Source organism: Phyllobates terribilis, unplaced genomic scaffold, assembly GCF_046119375.1.
Source record: "Phyllobates terribilis strain yellow unplaced genomic scaffold, ASM4611937v1 Scaffold_243__1_contigs__length_2969482, whole genome shotgun sequence".
Taxonomy (NCBI): domain Eukaryota; kingdom Metazoa; phylum Chordata; class Amphibia; order Anura; family Dendrobatidae; genus Phyllobates; species Phyllobates terribilis.
Window position 1 is genome coordinate 173,174 of NW_027363003.1, and position 18,703 is coordinate 191,876.

The following is an 18,703-nucleotide window of genomic DNA, read 5'->3' on the forward strand; positions in this document are numbered from 1 at the left end:
AATAAATGTATACATTTTTTAAAATTTTATTTTATACATTTTCACAGAGAACCTCTTTAAGAAGATGATTTCAGAATGGGCTATAAGACATGTCCAGCTTTGCTTTCTTGTCTCACCTTACTGTCCTTGTTGAACTGAGCTCCACTTTGTTCTTGGATGATATTGTAAGGAATGAAGACGTCTAGATGATACAAATCGGGACGTCCGACTATTCTGTCTTCACCCAAGTCCAACACAAGAGATCTAGCAGAAGACTGTAAAGAGAAGACCAGCGTGGTAACAACGCTTATGTCGCTGAATGCTTCTGTACGGGAAAGAAAGTTGTAACCAACAAGTGCACAAAAATCTAAACTTTTATCTTGATACGTGGCCAACTAGAAGTTACTGCGTAGCTCCACACGTCTCATACATTAAATCTGACACGTGGAGGAACTGCTCACAGAAAATGCTGAAAAATATTTTTTAGGATTCACACTGCATTAAAAGGGGTTGTCCACCACTTTAATACTAATGGAATATCCTTAGGATAAGTCATCAATATTAAAGTGCCAGACAACCCCTTTAAGTGAGGCATAATGAATGGTACCAGAATTTCAGATAATGTAGCCTTCATTAGGCAGAAGGCCCACTCGGTTATATGAAGAAATCTGGGGTCCCCAAAAGCAAACCCAGTAATCACCAGATTCCCGTGTGGTGACTACTTCATCTGCTTTTTGGGAAGACCAGAACTGACCCCTATATTTAACCAAGTGGGACCCTTAAGCTACATTATCCTGTCTGATGAAGGCTACATTAGCTGAAACATTCTTAATCTTCATTATGCCTCATTTAACGCAAAGTGAATCATGGACATGAGAAAAATCAAATTAAAAAATAAATACATTTAAAGCATTTTCTGTGCAATTCCTCCAAATGTCGCATTAATATAGAAAAAATAAAGAGCGGCGTGTTCTACACTATTGCAACAAGCCTCTTTCATCATTTATATCATCATTATAACATCATTTATATGCACCAGCACCATGGAATCAATGGCACTATATAATTAAATAATAATAATAATAATAATATATACATCTTCCCACCAGCTTGTTTTCCCTCTATCTCCTCTCTGGATCTATGAAGCCAGAACTGTCAAAGAAGAGGTGATGGTGGAGATGGAGGGGAAACAAGCAGGGGGGGAGGCTTATATAAATGACTGGTCCCGCCGTGAAGCACTGGGCGTCTGTGCTTGGTTTGAACAGTCATTCTCCGCTGACAGAGTCGTTTACAGAGATCTTCTTTCCAATTCCAACAGCTTGCAAACAACCCACCATGGTATGAAAAAAAAATTATATCATCATCATCCAGCAAATGTGTCACAGCTGCCAGCAATTGGCTACTGTGGACACATCAAAGCTGTGATGATAAAAGTTGGCAGAGGAGGACCGGTAGCACGAGGTTGGCACAGACTTTTAATAAGGGAAGACTATTGGAGATCACATGAAATGCAAAAAGGTCACAATCCTAAACCACATCTGAGGGTCTCACCACTTTAGGTAAAGAGATTTCAGCCACCAGAAAACTTGGGTGTCCTACAGGAGGTTCCGCCACAATCATGTAATCTGGTTTCACGGGTGAACTGATAAAAAAAAGGAAGGAAGCAGTATATTGCAAGGGTACACCATCAATTTATGATCTGTTGGGGTCGATCTCTAATATAATAAAGGGGCACTGATGCTGGTAATGAGGAACAGCCCCTTTCACAGTCATTCCCTGCACATTGGCATCATGGCCTCCACTGTGCAGCGGAACGACAGCATAGATCCAGCAAAGTGAATGGGATTAGCTGCAGTTCTCCTGCACAGTGAATATCGGAGTAGCTGCCCCACACCAGCATATTCTTTAAAAAGGGCAGCGGTGTTACTTCCAGGCTGCAGCCCCCTTATTCTTGGAGTCCAAGAAGTTGGATATCCTATATCTTTTGTAAGATGGGATTCTAAAAAAAGTAAATGCATGCATTAAACCTCAAAGAAACCCAAACCTTTCAACTTCTGAGATGAGGGACTTGCTTGGAGTTAGCTGGGAGGGTCTGTAGGAAAAAAATAAAGAACATAAAGGCATAATAGTTAAAACAAAAAAACAAAACAATGTCCACATTGTTCTTGCACCATAACAAGCCATTCTGCAACTTCCCCCATCTGTTGGGTATAACCCATCACCACGAGGAGTGGTGCTCCCCCATCTGTTGGGTATAACCCATCACCACGAGGAGTGGCGCTCCCCCATCTGTTGGGTATAACCCATCACCATGAGGAGTGGCGCTCCCCCATCTGTTGGGTATAACCTATCACCTCAAGGAGTGGCGCTCCCCCATATGTTGGGTATAACCCATCACCATGAGTAGTGGCACTCCCCCATCTGTTGGGTGTAACCCATCACCACGAGGAGTGGAGCTCCCCTATCTGTTGGGTGTAACCCATCACCACGAGGAGTGGCACTGCCCCATCTGTTGGGTATAACCTATCACCAGGAGGAGTGGCGCTCCCCCATCTGTTGGGTGTAACCCATCACCACGAGGAGTGGCGCTGCCCCATCTGTTGGGTATAACCTATCACCAGGAGGAGTGGCGCTCTTCATACTTTGTGTACCTAGAGGAAATGTGGTATTATAAGACATCCAATCAATTGAATGGCGGACCATGTACTGCATGGATGAGCGAGGAACATCAGAGAAGAAGCCGCCGATGCTCAACAGCAGCCTACTCTGTCGTCTTTTACAGACTGTATGCCATAGACTTGTACCTTAGAGTTGGGACTTACCCCATTATGTCCATTTCCTGAATCATCGGTTTTGATTTGGTTCTGATATTCTGTTCAAAAATGGATCCCAGGAACTTCCGATTTTTCAGCATTTTCCACTCTGAAGGGAAACCATAGATGATTAACAGGGTCGGACTGGAACTGAAACTCAGGCCTGGCATGTGAGAGCACGCAGGCCCGCCCGACGCGCGTTGAATGTGAAATATTTTCGAGAATGATTTGGGTATATGTCACAATAAAAATTGCAGCAAACTGCACTTTATCATCGATAGACAAAAACTGACATAATGTAAAATATAAACTTCCCTCCAGGAAAATGTTAATTTCTTTCAACTGGAGGGACGGACATATTTGTAATATAGAGCTCCAAGTTCCCAAAAATGCTATGTTTGATAGTACCAGGAAAAGCAGGAAAAGTGAATCCTTGAAGATTTGAAGCAGTTTCATGTCTATTCTTTCAGTATTTTTGCAGCGTTTCTAAAGAACGGGAAAAAAAATCTCAAAAAACGCAATTTCAAGGGGATTTTCCTGCCGAGCGACAGGTTTTTTGTGCAGAAATGTTCTTCCCTTTCTTTTTTGTTTATATTTTGTGTTATACACTAGTGGCCAAAATTGAGGCAACACCTTCAGTTTTTCACCATCACCAATATTTAATGGAAGTTTTCACTGACCTACTTACTTGTACACACGCCCTCTTCTGCGATATGTATTCTATGTTGGTTTATAGTGACCTGGGTGTGATTTAAGACAGATATTGTGCGATTAAAATGCGGTTTTTATATTTTAATGCCAGTTTGTCATCAGAAGGTAAGCAATTACATGTTTTCGTTCTCAAAGTGTGTAAGCGGTTTCAAGAGACTGGTTCGATAAAGAATAAACCAGGTAGAGAAAGGAAGAAGGCTACAACTCCTCAGACTGATAGAAGAATTGTTAGAATCGCCCTAAATAACAGGAAATAAACGGCTGTTAACATCAACAAGGAGCTTGTCAACACCGGAGTGACAGTGTCTGATCGGACGGTTCGACGACGATTGGTAAACGCGGGGTTAAGAGCCAGAATACCAGGTAAAAAGCCATTTCTGAATGCCTCACAGCGTCAGAAACGTCTACAGGGGCCAAAGAACATTGTAAATGGACCATTGAACAATGGAGAAATGTTATATGGAGCGATGAGACACGCATATCCATCTTTGGCAGCGACGGTGTCCGCTACGTTCGACGACGACCTGGAGAGGACTGGTTGCCAGAGGGTACAGTACCCACCATGAAGCCTCCTCTGAGTGTTATGGTAGGGGGCTGCGTGTCCAGAGATGCAGGTGGTCGGCTGCAGGTAATTGAAGAAACAGTTAATGCTGAAAAGTACATCAAGGAAGTCCTTCAGCCTAAACTCATTCCTTCGGCACATGATGTATTTGGTGAAGGGACACCGTTTATTTTAAGATGGAGCCCCATGCCATACAGCTAAAAAATGGCTCTCTTGGTTCAAGGACAAAAATGTCCAGCTATTGAATTGGCCAGGAAACAGCCCAGATCTCAATCCTATTGAGAATCTCTGGGCTCGGCTCAAAAGAGCGGTGTCAAAACAGCGGGCTTCACACAAGCAGGAACTCATTGCAGCCATCATCAAATCATGGCTTCATATCATCACACCATCTGATTTACACAAACTGGTAGATAGCATGCCAAGTAGATGCCAGGCAGTCATCAAGGCCGAGGGCTGTCCAACTGAGTATTAACATTTAGTGTTAGATATGAAAATAGGACAAATCAATGGCTTTTCTCCCACAGTCATCTGAGTGACAATAGTCTCCAATTTGTTGACAAATGAACAAATTTCCTGCTAATATTGTGTTTCTATATGAGATTTTATTTCTACTTAAAAACTTTACTGTGAAATCAAAAACATTCATGAAATTAGTATTTGTATTGGCAAAATGCTAAAAATTCATAAATCTTGGGGGTGTTGCCTCAATTTTGGCCACTAGTGTATAGAGTTCCTCAGTATATTTATATGTTATCCCCCATCACCTTTTTCATCTCTCCTTACAAGTATGCCTTGTATCTTAATTAAAACATGGTAGTAAGTAGCATATTAAACCCTTTTATAATGGATAGTGTAGAATCGCTGCATATTTCAGGGTTATGCGCTCCTGAGGACTCATTAGTGCTGCCCTCCTCAGGCGAAACCTGGTTGTGATATAATATGGGGCTAGCCGGTCTCACCTACCAGTTTGGGTCACAAACCCTTTTTCGTTTGCTTTGATGTTTTACTCATTGTTTATTACGTTTACACCCCAAATCTCTCCTAATCCTGGAGATCAAACCTATGAAAGCAATTTATGAATGATCGTAACACCTCTATGAAGGGTAATTATCATCTCCTTCATAAATATACATTTATATGTATAAATACATATGTGGTCAATGCATAGTACTGGCACATGACTTATCACTTTCCAGGACCTTACAAAGCACCAGGAACATTTATAACAAGCGGAGGTGAAGTGATTCTGGCAACTTAATAGGAAAGGATTCTTTACAGTTAGAGCAGTCAGACTGTGGAATGCCAACCACAAGATATAGTAATGGCAGATAGCATAACAGCATTTATAGAAGGGCTGGATACTTTTTTAACAAAACATGACATTGTGGGTTATAAATAATCTAGTAATAGAAAATGTATAACTTTGGAGATAGACCAAGGACATTAAAGTTCAAACTTTTTCAACCTATGTAACTATGCAAGTATGCAGAATGCACATTAGGAAAATGCTTGAAATGCAATTCCCTATAATATTATTTTACAAGTAATTTCCTCTTAATTTTCTGCTTTGTAAAGTGCTAGTTATAAGCCCAATCTATGGATCTAAAAAGTGCAAAACACTCCTGAAACACTTGTACGTATGTTCTATAATCTTTATTTCTTATGGTGCCTAAGGGAAGCCGTAATGATAAGACTCCTGCTTGGTAACAAGTGCAGTTATTTGCCTCCATAATGAAAGTGAATTACCAATGATGAAAGGGTTAATACTTGGACCCTGCATCAGTAATAGCCCTTGTAGTAACCATGACAACTATTGTGAGGGCATAAACAAGTGTCATAAAGAAGATTCCATAAAAGAATGCCGCGCTGCCATGATCAGCGCCATTACTGATGATGCGCCTGAGGACCTTGAGCTTGACCACCCCACGTAATGTGCCAATGTTGGTGTAATTTGGAGGTTCTAGCAGGGAAAGGGGTTGTCTTCTTAGACACCCCGGGGGGAAGGGAAGGTAACAGAGGGGGGGTCCCCAAAACAGGATCCCCTTCTGTTACTATGTACAAAGAGCTGCTCTTCTTTGGGAGTTCATGGATGGATCCTTGACTTTAATGGGTGATAAATTGGGAGGGGGAGGGGATACTCATCCTATTAGGGGTTATCCATAATGAGCAACCCCTGTAACCAAGTACCCAACATCTTGAGAGACGGAGCTGGATCTGTAAGGGAGAAGTGGTAGATCCACCTGGGAAATCAGATCAACTAAATTCGTTCCAGCAATAAATGTGGTGACAGATATCGCAGCCAGATCTCTCCCACATCCAGTTTATCACATTAATAGTCTATATTTGTTATGTCGTTCTCTGTAAATATGTAGAAATTCTAAAACTCCGTCATATATCGGCACTAACTCTCTAAGCCCAAGGGAAGGGCAGCCCTCCAGCCATGGTTCCCTAGAGGTTTCCTCCACAGGGGGTTTTCCTCTCCTGAGCGCTGGAGGGTGACTCTTCGTGAGTCGAGGGTTGTGCCATTTTCGGTGTCATGTAAATTTAAATAAAGTTGAGAACGTTTGACACCTAATTGCAATGATTTGTGTATTTATTTTGTATGTGTCTGATTCATTTTGTTTGGGAGTCGGGGTCCATCACACATCACTGAGTCATACGTCTGGACATCTGCCGCCAGAAGTTTTGCTCCAGGGGTTGCCCCTGCTCTGGGGAGTTTGATGGAGCAGAGAAGACAAGAATTACAGAACTCATCCTCAGAATAAGGACTTCTATTACAGTACTACAAGCAGCTTCCTCGCCTCATTCACACAGTGAGTATTTTGGGCACTAATTTACATCAGTATTTGTAAGCTGAAAACCAGAGGGGAACAAACACAGTGAAAAATAGTAACTGAAACACTTTCACCTTTTCTGTTTTGGATCCACTCCTGGCGTCTGCAAACAAATACTGATGCAAAATATCGCCATGGAAGTTCCCTAAATTCTTACTGACTGATTTGACTGTTTGAGTAGCAGTCAAGCAACAGAGGTTGCAAGCGTTAAAGGAGTTTTCTGGTATCAAAAACCCCTGTCCCCCTTGCCATTTTTCTCTATCCTGAACCTGTGCTTCCTGCCCTGATCTCAGACTGTCTGACCTAGTCCTTGTCTTCGCTCTCCTGAGTCTGGTACCCTGGTACCTCCGGAATGCTGCTGCAGTCCCGGGAACTGCACTGAAGTGGTACCTGGTGTCTACCGGCGGCCCAGTCTATCCTCACCACCAGAGGTTCTAGTGGAGACCCAGTAGACACCTAGTCACAACCCTCCCGTGGGGCAGTGGGTCCATATCCACCAGGGTTACACCCACATAGCAAATGTGGTACCAATATTCAAGAAGGGGATAACATCTGAGCCTGGAATTTATAGGTCGGTAAGTTTAACTTGTACTGTGGGCAACAACTTTGAGGGTTTTCTAAGAGATACTAACCTGGAGCACCTCAATAAGAATAACCTAAACATGATTATGAGGGATCTGTCCTGCAAACTAATCTGAAAAGATTCTATGGGGAGGTAAGTTCAGGTTGGACCAGGGAAACTTAGTGGATGTTGTCTATCTGGACTTTTCAAAGGCATTTGATACGGTGCCATACAACAGGTTGGTACATAAAAATGTTCAATATATTATATGGTAAACTTGCTCCACGAAAGAACAAGTCCTTGTGTGGTCGATGGAAAAATCAAGGAAAAGATCAGTGATGCGGTCGTTACCTCTTGACAGCTCCATTTCGTACTTGTTCTCTAGTCCCTCCATGGCCACGGTGATAAAAAATTCCCTGAAAAGCTCATTATTCTAATAAAAAAAATACAAAGTAAGGAGCTGACACAAAGGAGAGCAGACAGCTCGTATGTCGGAATAAGCAATTGCAGTTACCGTAATTTTCTCAAAGAAGGTGCCATTAATCACTATGTCGTACGCCGAGCAGCCGCCTCTACCTGTAGGACAAAGTGCACCAGGACTTAGATCCTTTGCGGTGCCGACTCAATCCATTGACCTTAGTAGGGCTGCTATGAATAAGTGGTATAAGTTCTTAAAGGGGAATCCAAGTAGTGGACAATCCCTCTAAGTCCCAAATCTAAACCAAAAAAGTTCAAAAGTCAACAACAAGATGTCAAACTTTATTCCGCAGACTGGAAGTGGACCTACCAGAACCTGTGGAGATGGCACCTTTGACCATTGAGGATTAGTAAGTTGTAATACTTGCTATTTTAACCCCTTTAAGGATATCTCTGGACTATCCCTTTAAAAAGAGAAGCGCTGTATTAAAAAAAAACGTACTATTATCAACTTCAACGTGGAGCTCTCCAAGGCTCATGGGGACTCGATAGCCGGAGGGATCATCAGATTCCAGGATGCTGACTAACTCCTGCTCCGTCAGGTCCAGGGCCGCTGGGATCTGGTTCGACTTGCAGATGTTAATAAAGATTTTGGTATTTTTGGATGTGCGAGTTTTAATGCAGAAACCTAACACAGAAATAAAAACAAAAAGTGAACAAAAACACAATAAAATCGGCAAAAGCCAAGCAGCATTTACATGTAATCAACTGCATAAGAAATTATGTGACCCCCCACGTTGGTTGCATCATGTGACCGTTGCAGTCAATAAGACCCCACTGCCCCACTGTGGTATCTGTCACATAATATGCACAAAGTAATCTGGATAATAATCAGAGGACGCCCATCTCACCCGGCTGGGGTCTGATCTGTCTGCTTTCTGGTAAGTTCGGTATTCTGCTCTGCATCTCCTGTTTGGCCTGAAATGAGGCAACAAGTGAGAATCAGTGAGTAACATGAACAGGATGGTTCTGCAAACTGATTTTTCCTGCACCAAAATAGTACAACTGTGAGGGGTCTAAAGCCAACAATACACATTAGGTAAATGTTGGAGACTGCCGCGCCCCCGGCGGCTGACGGAGGAGACATTCACCCGGTGATTGCTGGCCTCTCCAATTCATCTTTCGTACCTTCATCAGCATCTGTTCATACAGCGCTTCCTCCATGTTTGTGTTCATTTCTGCAGACAGCAGCGACTTGTCAGACGCCATTTTTTCGGTCAAAGACAGAAGCTCATGAATCTTGTTTTATAAGAGAAAACCTGAAAAATGAAAATATGTATTAATTTTCTCCACAGACGACAAGGGGAGAGTGCGGGAGCCAGACAGCCCACGGCACGAGGGGGTGCGGGAGCCCGGCAGCCCACGACAAGAGGGGGTGCGGGAGCCTGGCAGCCCACGACAAGAGGGGGTGCGGGAGCCTGGCAGCCCACGACAAGAGGGGGTGCGGGAGCCTGGCAGCCCACGACAAGAGGGGGTGCGGGAGCCTGACAGCCCACGACACGAGGGGGTGCGGGAGCCTGACAGCCCACGACACGAGGGGGTGCGGGAGCCTGACAGCCCACGACACGAGGAGGTGCGGGAGCCTGACAGCCCACGACAAGACGGGGGGCGGGAGCCTGACAGCCCTCGACGCGAGGGGGTGCGGGAGCCTGGCAGCCCACGACACGAGGGGGTGCGGGAGCATGGCAGCCCACGACACGAGGGGGTGCGGGAGCCTGACAGCCCACGACACGAGGGGGTGCGGGAGCCCGATAGCCCACGGCACGAGGGGGTGCGGGAGCCTGACAGCCGACGACATGAGGGGGTGCGGGAGCCCGACAGCCCACGACACGAGGGGGTGCGGGAGCCTGGCAGCCCACGACAAGACGGGGGGCGGGAGCCTGACAGCCCTCGACGCGAGGGGGAGCGGGAGCCTGGCAGCCCACGACACGAGGGGGTGCGGGAGCATGGCAGCCCACGACACGAGGGGGTGCGGGAGCCTGGCAGCCCACGACACGAGGGGGTGCGGGAGCCTGGCAGCCCACGACACGAGGGGGTGCGGGAGCCTGACGGCCCTCGACACGAGGGGGTGCGGGAGCCTGACAGCCCACGACACGAGGGGGTGCGGGAGCCTGGCAGCCCACGACACGAGGGGGTGCGGGAGCCTGACAGCCCACGACACGAGGGGATGCGGGAGCCTGGCAGCCCACGACACGAGGGGGTGTGGGAGCCTGGCAGCCCACGACACGAGGGGGTGCGGGAGCCCGATAGCCCACGGCACGAGGGGGTGCGGGAGCCTGACAGCCGACGACATGAGGGGGTGCGGGAGCCCGACAGCCCACGACACGAGGGGGTGCGGGAGCCTGGCAGCCCACGATACGAGGGGGTGCGGGAGCCTGACAGCCCACGACAAGACGGGGGGCGGGAGCCTGACAGCCCTCGACGCGAGGGGGTGCGGGAGCCTGGCAGCCCACGACACGAGGGGGTGCGGGAGCATGGCAGCCCACGACACGAGGGGGTGTGGGAGCCTGACAGCCCACGACACGAGGGGGTGCGGGAGCCCGATAGCCCACGGCACGAGGGGGTGCGGGAGCCTGACAGCCGACGACATGAGGGGGTGCGGGAGCCCGACAGCCCACGACACGAGGGGGTGTGGGAGCCTGGCAGCCCACGACACGAGGGGGTGCGGGAGCCTGACAGCCCACGACAAGACGGGGGCGGGAGCCTGACAGCCCTCGACGCGAGGGGGTGCGGGAGCCTGGCAGCCCACGACACGAGGGGGTGCGGGAGCATGGCAGCCCACGACACGAGGGGGTGCGGGAGCCTGACAGCCCACGACACGAGGGGGTGCGGGAGCCCGATAGCCCACGGCACGAGGGGGTGCGGGAGCCTGACAGCCGACGACATGAGGGGGTGCGGGAGCCCGACAGCCCACGACACGAGGGGGTGCGGGAGCCTGGCAGCCCACGACAAGACGGGGGGCGGGAGCCTGACAGCCCTCGACGCGAGGGGGTGCGGGAGCCTGGCAGCCCACGACACGAGGGGGTGCGGGAGCCTGGCAGCCCACGACAAGACGGGGGGCGGGAGCCTGACAGCCCTCGACGCGAGGGGGTGCGGGAGCCTGGCAGCCCACGACACGAGGGGGTGCGGGAGCATGGCAGCCCACGACACGAGGGGGTGTGGGAGCCTGACAGCCCACGACACGAGGGGGTGCGGGAGCCCGATAGCCCACGGCACGAGGGGGTGCGGGAGCCTGACAGCCGACGACATGAGGGGGTGCGGGAGCCCGACAGCCCACGACACGAGGGGGTGCGGGAGCCTGGCAGCCCACGACACGAGGGGGTGCGGGAGCCTGACAGCCCACGACAAGACGGGGGCGGGAGCCTGACAGCCCTCGACGCGAGGGGGTGCGGGAGCCTGGCAGCCCACGACACGAGGGGGTGCGGGAGCATGGCAGCCCACGACACGAGGGGGTGCGGGAGCCTGACAGCCCACGACACGAGGGGGTGCGGGAGCCCGATAGCCCACGGCACGAGGGGGTGCGGGAGCCTGACAGCCGACGACATGAGGGGGTGCGGGAGCCCGACAGCCCACGACACGAGGGGGTGCGGGAGCCCGATAGCCCACGGCACGAGGGGGTGCGGGAGCCTGACAGCCGACGACATGAGGGGGTGCGGGAGCCCGACAGCCCACGACACGAGGGGGTGCGGGAGCCTGGCAGCCCACGACAAGACGGGGGGCGGGAGCCTGACAGCCCTCGACGCGAGGGGGTGCGGGAGCCTGGCAGCCCACGACACGAGGGGGTGCGGGAGCCTGGCAGCCCACGACAAGACGGGGGGCGGGAGCCTGACAGCCCTCGACGCGAGGGGGTGCGGGAGCCTGGCAGCCCACGACACGAGGGGGTGCAGGAGCATGGCAGCCCACGACACGAGGGGGTGCGGGAGCCTGGCAGCCCACGACACGAGGGGGTGCGGGAGCCTGGCAGCCCACGACACGAGGGGGTGCGGGAGCCTGACGGCCCTCGACACGAGGGGGTGCGGGAGCCTGACAGCCCACGACACGAGTGGGTGCGGGAGCCTGGCAGCCCACGACACGAAGGGGTGCGGGAGCCTGACAGCCCACGACACGAGGGGATGCGGGAGCCTGGCAGCCTACGACACGAGGGGGTGTGGGAGCCTGGCAGCCCACGACACGAGGGGATGCGGGAGCCTGACAGCCCACGACATGAAGGGGTGCGGGAGCCTGACAGCCCACGACACGAGGGGGTGCGAGACCCTGACAATATTGGGAGTGGGATTCTGCACACCTACAGCTAGCTACTTATTGTCCTGTATGTAGTAATCACCTTGGCACATTCCCATCTTCTTACCTGTAGTACAGACGCCAAACACCACTACTCTGCCTGCAATCACCCAGCTACAGCGTCACCACGCCTCAGCAACAGCGGAGCGTCTAGATTGGAGTTGATTTCTTGAGGGGGAGGAGTGATTTCATGGAATCATGATGTCACCAGAAGGGGCGGGGCCTTCTCAGTCCAGTGGACACTATTCCACCTGCAGCTGCAGCAGTGCGCACATTGTGCCGGGACAGGAGGATGGTGATGAGGAGCTCGTGTTCTGCGTTGTGCTGTGAGGACTGAGGCGGGGAGAACACAATATTAATTATAATAATTTTTTTTAGGCTGTGTGCCCACTATGCGTTTTTTAAGCGTTTCCGCGGTGGCAATTCCGCTGCAGAAACGCTTAAAAACGCTTGGTAGAAGGTCTGCCATGTTCCCCAATGATAATCCGCATGTGCTGTGCACATGCTGTGTAAATTTCCGCTGCGGATTATCATTGCGGAAAAATCTGCTGCACTACCAATTATTTTGCGGAAGCACGGCGCTTTCGCCGCCATTGACTTGCATTAGAACACATGGAATCCGCATCACTGCATCTGTACATGCAGAATCCATGCGCTTCAATGTGCGGATGGTACCCGGGTTTGGAGAAGAGGAGACTGTCCTCCGGACCCGGGTACCATAGAACCTGTAAAAAAAGAATAAAATAAAAAATAAATATTATATTTACCTTCTGATGGCCCCCGGTGTCTTTATCCGATGCGTCCTGGCTTGCCAGCAGCTCGCGATGGTCTGAAAAGGACCTGCCGTGACGTCATTTAGTCATGTGACGGGTCACGCGACCGCTGACGTCGGCAGGCCATCAGAATGTAATTATATATTTATTTTTTATCATTCTTTTATGGTCACACTATATAAATCCATGCCGGTTGCATGTATTTATATAGTGTGACCAAGTTGTCAAGCACTTTCCAAGTGATGCTAAAATCGCTTGGAAAGCGCTTGTCAACCCGCATGCGGAAATGCAAGTGAAGAACGCTTCACGTCAGCAAGTCCCAGGCAGGAAAAAAGCATGTACAATCCGCATGCGTTTTTTCTGCCAGGTAGATGCGGAAACGGTCAAAAAAAATCCGGAGCATTTCTGCATCGTGGGCACATAGCCTTACATTAATTGTATGACTCAATATTGAGCACACGTAACCATCTATACACAGCAGGAGGCTGCACGTAGCCATCTATACACAGCAGGAGGCCGCACGTAGCCATCTATACACAGCAGGAGGCCGCACGTAGCCATCTATACACAGCAGGAGGCCGCACGTAGCCATCTATACACAGCGGGAGGCCGCACGTAGCCATCTATACACAGCGGGAGGCCGCACGTAGCCATCTATACACAGCTGGAGGCCGCACGTAGCCATCTATACACAGCAGGAGGCCGCACGTAGCCATCTATACACAGCGGGAGGCCGCACGTAGCCATCTATACACAGCGGGAGGCCGCACGTAGCCATCTATACACAGCGGGAGGCCGCACGTAGCCATCTATACACAGCGGGAGGCCGCACGTAGCCATCTATACACAGCGGGAGGCCGCACGGCGCCATCTATACACAGCGGGAGGCCGCACGGCGCCATCTATACACAGCGGGAGGCCACACGGCGCCACCTAAACACAGTGGGAGGCCCACAGCGCTACCCCCAGAGAGAGCAGGAGGCCGCACGGCGCAATCTATACACAGCGGGAGGCCGCACAGCGCCCTTCCCACAGAGACAGCAGGAGGCCGCACGGCGCCATCTATACTCAGCAGGAGGCCGCACGGCGCCCCCGACCCCAAAGACAGCAGGAGGCCGCACGGCGCCATCTATACTCAGCAGGAGGCCGTACGGCGTCACCTATACACAGCGGGAGGCCGCACGGCGCCACCTATACACAGCGGGAGGCCGCACGGCGCCACCTATACACAGCGGGAGGCCGCACGGCGCCACCTATACACAGCGGGAGGCAGCACGGCGCAACTTATACACAGCGGGAGGCCGCACGGCGCCACCTATACACAGCGGGAGGCGCCACCTATACACAGCGGGAGGCCGCACGGCGCCACCTATGCACAGCGGGCGGTGCCACCTATACACAGCGGGAGGCCCCACGGCGCCACCTATAAACAGCGGAAGGCCGCACGATGCCATCTATACACAGGGGGCCGCACAATGCCATCTATACACAGCGGGAGGCCGCACGGCGCCATCTATACACAGCGGGAGGCTGGACGGCGCCATATATACACAGCGGGAGGCTGCACGGCGCGCCCCCCCCCAGAGACAGCAGTAGGCCGCACGGCGCCATCTATACACAGCGGGAGGCCGCACGGCGCCCCCCCCGAGACAGCAGGAGGCCGCACGGCGCCATCTATACACAGCGGGAGGCCGCACGGCGCCCCCCCAGAGACAGCAGGAGGCCGCACGGCGCCATATATACTCAGCAGGAAGCCGCACGCAGTCACGCATACACAAACATATACAGACATATACATACACGCATAAACACATTTGAAGCACAAAAATACATATAAACAGACATCACACAATGACATCTGCTTGCACACACACACACATACATACACACACACACACTCACCATCCCCCGACTCGGCTCCAGGTCTTTTCCGGTGCAGCACTGCAGGCCGGGTGCACACTGCGTGACGTCACAGCTAGGAGACACGGCCGCGCACAGGGCCGTGGCGCCGCACATATAATGAGGACAATCTGACCATAGACACCCCGGAGCCCCGGGCCCCCTGGAGGTTCGGGGCCCCGGGCGGTAGCCCAGATCGTCCTCATTATAATCCGCCTATGCTTATATACATGTAACACTCACTACCCCCTATTCCTGTGTATTGCTGTAATATATAACCTATACTCGTTATCCATCATTATAAATTAAGAAGATTTTCCACTTTATCCGATATATCCACACTCAATCAGTAGATTAGATGTCTGCTGAAGAGGCAATACACATGAACGTCTCCACATCATCCTCCCCGACTGTATCTATATGTGCCCCGTGACCCCCGATCAAGTGTCTCCATCACGTGCTCGCAGCATCACAGGTCACATAGTTTCCTCGTAGCGTTGGTGCGCGTTGTGTATCGCGCCGCGCCTCCTCAGCACCCATTGGTTGGTGGAGACATACCTCCATCCTGATTGGCTATAGTTGGCCGTTTAACTTTTAGCTCTTTCCGAATGATGCCACCCCCTGACGAAGACAAGAAGCCGAAACATACATCGGGTGGACGCCAATCAGGAGTGGGATCTGCATCTGCTATAGCGTGAGTACAATGCACATGTGGTCACCTTTTTTAAAAACGCTTAAAGTGGATACAAATATATATCTGTCAACAGCACATATGCCCAAGTCCAGGGCCGGCTCCAGGTTTTTCTGGGCCCCGGGCGAAAGAGTCTCAGTGGGCCCCTTTAACACATACCACGATTCATGATGCAGAGATACGGCGGAGAAATATATATATATAGTACAATGCAAAGATTTCACTTCATGAGTGATATCTATTGTAAATTCCACAATAGCTCAGAAACCGGTGAATCGCTCCACACAGAATAGTGGCCACCATATAAGGCTCCATACGGAATACTGGTCCCCATATAACGCTTCATACGGAATACTGGCCCCCATATAAGGCCCCATACGGAATACTTGCCCCCATATAAGGCCCCATACGGAATACTGGCCCCCATATAAGGCCCCATACGGAATACTGGCCCCCATATAAGGCCCCATACGGAATACTGGCCCCCATATAAGACCCCATACGGAATACTGGCCCCCATATAAGGCCCCATACGGAATACTGGCCCCCATATAAGACCCCATACGGAATACTGGCCCCCATATAAGACCCCATACGGAATACTGGCCCCCATATAAGACCCCATACGGAATACTGGCCCCCATATAAGACCCCATACGGAATACTGGCCCCCATATAAGGCCCCATACGGAATACTGGCCCCCATATAAGGCCCCATACGGAATACTGACCCCCATATAAGGCTCCATTCGGAATACTGACCCCCATATAAGGCTCCATGCGGAATACTGACCCCCATATAAGGCTCCATGCGGAATACTGACCCCCATATAAGGCTCCATGCGGAATACTGACCCCCATATAAGGCTCCATGCAGAATACTGGCCCCCATATAAGGCTCCATACGGAATACTGGCCCCCATATAAGGCTCCATACGGAATACTGGCCCCCATATAAGGCCCCATATGGAATACTGGCCCCTATATAAGGCTCCATATGGAATACTGGCCCCCATATAAGGCTCCATAAGGAATACTGGCCCCCATATAAGGCTCCATACGGAATACTGGCCCCCATATAAGGCTCCATACGGAATACTGGCCCCCATATAAGGCTCCATACGGAATACTGGCTTCCATATAAGGCTCCATACGGAATACTGGCCCCCATATAAGGCTCCATACAGAATACTGGCCCCCATATAACGCTCCATACAGGATAGTGGCCCCCATATAACGCTCCATACAGGATACCGGTCCCCATATAATGCTGCATGCAGGCTGTTACCCCCCACATAATGCCCCATACAGGCTGTCCCCCCCTTATAATGCTCCATGCAGGCTGTTACCCCCCACATAATGCCCCATACAGGCTGTCCCCCCCTTATAATGCTCCATGCAGGCTGTTACCCCCCACATAATGCCCCATACAGGCCCCTCCCTTTTAATGCTCCATGCAGGCTGTTACCCCCCACATAATGCCCCATACAGGCTGCCCCCCCCTTATAATGCTCCATGCAGGCTGTCCCCCCCCACATAATGCCCCATACAGGCCCCCCCTTTTAATGCTCCATGCAGGCTGTTACCCCCCACATAATGCCCCATACAGGCTGCCCCCCCCCCTTATAATGCTCCATGCAGGCTGTCCCCCCCCACATAATGCCCCATACAGGCCCCCCCCTTTTACTGCTCCATGCAGGCTGTTACCCCCCACATAATGCCCCATACAGGCTGCCCCCCCTCTTTATAAAGCCCCATGCAGGCTGTCACCCCTCCTCTTTATAATGCTCCATGCAGGCTGTCACCCCTCCTCTTTATACTGCCCCATGCAGGCTGTCACCCCTCCTCTTTATAATGCCCCATGCAGGATGTCCCCCCCTCTCTTTATAATGCCCCGTGCAGGCTGTTCCCCACCTTATAATGCCCCATGCAGGCTGGTCCCCACCTTATAATGCCCCATGCAGGCTGTCACCCCTCCTCATTATAATGCCCCAAGCAGGAATCCCCCCCTCTTTATAATGCCCCATGCAGGCTGTTCCCCACCTTATAATGCCCCATGCAGGCTGTCACCCCTCCTCTTTATACTGCCCCATGCAGGCTGTCACCCCTCCTCTTTATAATGCCCCATGCAGGCTGTCACCCCTCCTCTTTATACTGCCCCATGCAGGCTGTCACCCCTCCTCTTTATAATGCCCCATGCAGGATGTCACCCCTCCTCTTTATAATGCTCCATGGAGGATGCCCCCCCTCCCCTCTTTATAATGCTCCATGCAGGCTGTTCCCCCCCACATAATGCCCCATACAGGCCCCCCCCTTTTAATGCTCCATGCAGGCTGTTACCCCCCACATAATGCCCCATACAGGCTGCCCCCCCTCTTTATAATGCCCCATGCAGGCTGTCACCCCTCCTCTTTATAATGCTCCATGCAGGCTGTCACCCCTCCTCTTTATACTGCCCCATGCAGGCTGTCACCCCTCCTCTTTATAATGCCCCATGCAGGATGTCCCCCCCTCTCTTTATAATGCCCCGTGCAGGCTGTTCCCCACCTTATAATGTCCCATGCAGGCTGGTCCCCACCTTATAATGCCCCATGCAGGGTGTCACCCCTCCTCATCATAATGCCCCAAGCAGGAATCCCCCCCTCTTTATAATGCCCCATGCAGGCTGTTCCCCACCTTATAATGCCCCATGCAGGCTGTCACCCCTTCTCTTTATAATGCTCCATGCAGGATGCCCCCCCTCCCCTCTTTATAATGCCCCATGCCTCCATACATTAAAAAAAAAAAAAAAAAAATCAAATACTCACCTCCTTTCTCCTCACCTGCTACCTGCTGCCCGCTGCCTGCTGCCCGCCGCTCGCTGCTCGGCTCCGAACTCCAGCGTTGTCGGCGTCTTCCCGCTCAGCGCTCCCTGTGACGGCTCAGGGGAGGGCGCGGTGTAAAGACGTCACCGCGCCCTCTGACCTGAGACGTCACAGGGAGCGCAGAGCAGGAAGACAGCTGATCTGCGGAGGCACGGGGAGAGGTATCGGGCTGCCGGGGCCCTGAGCAAGCGGCGGAGAAGGGCGGGCGCTGACACCGCTCTCCTCCGCCCATAGCCCAGCGGGGTGCGCGACCGCCA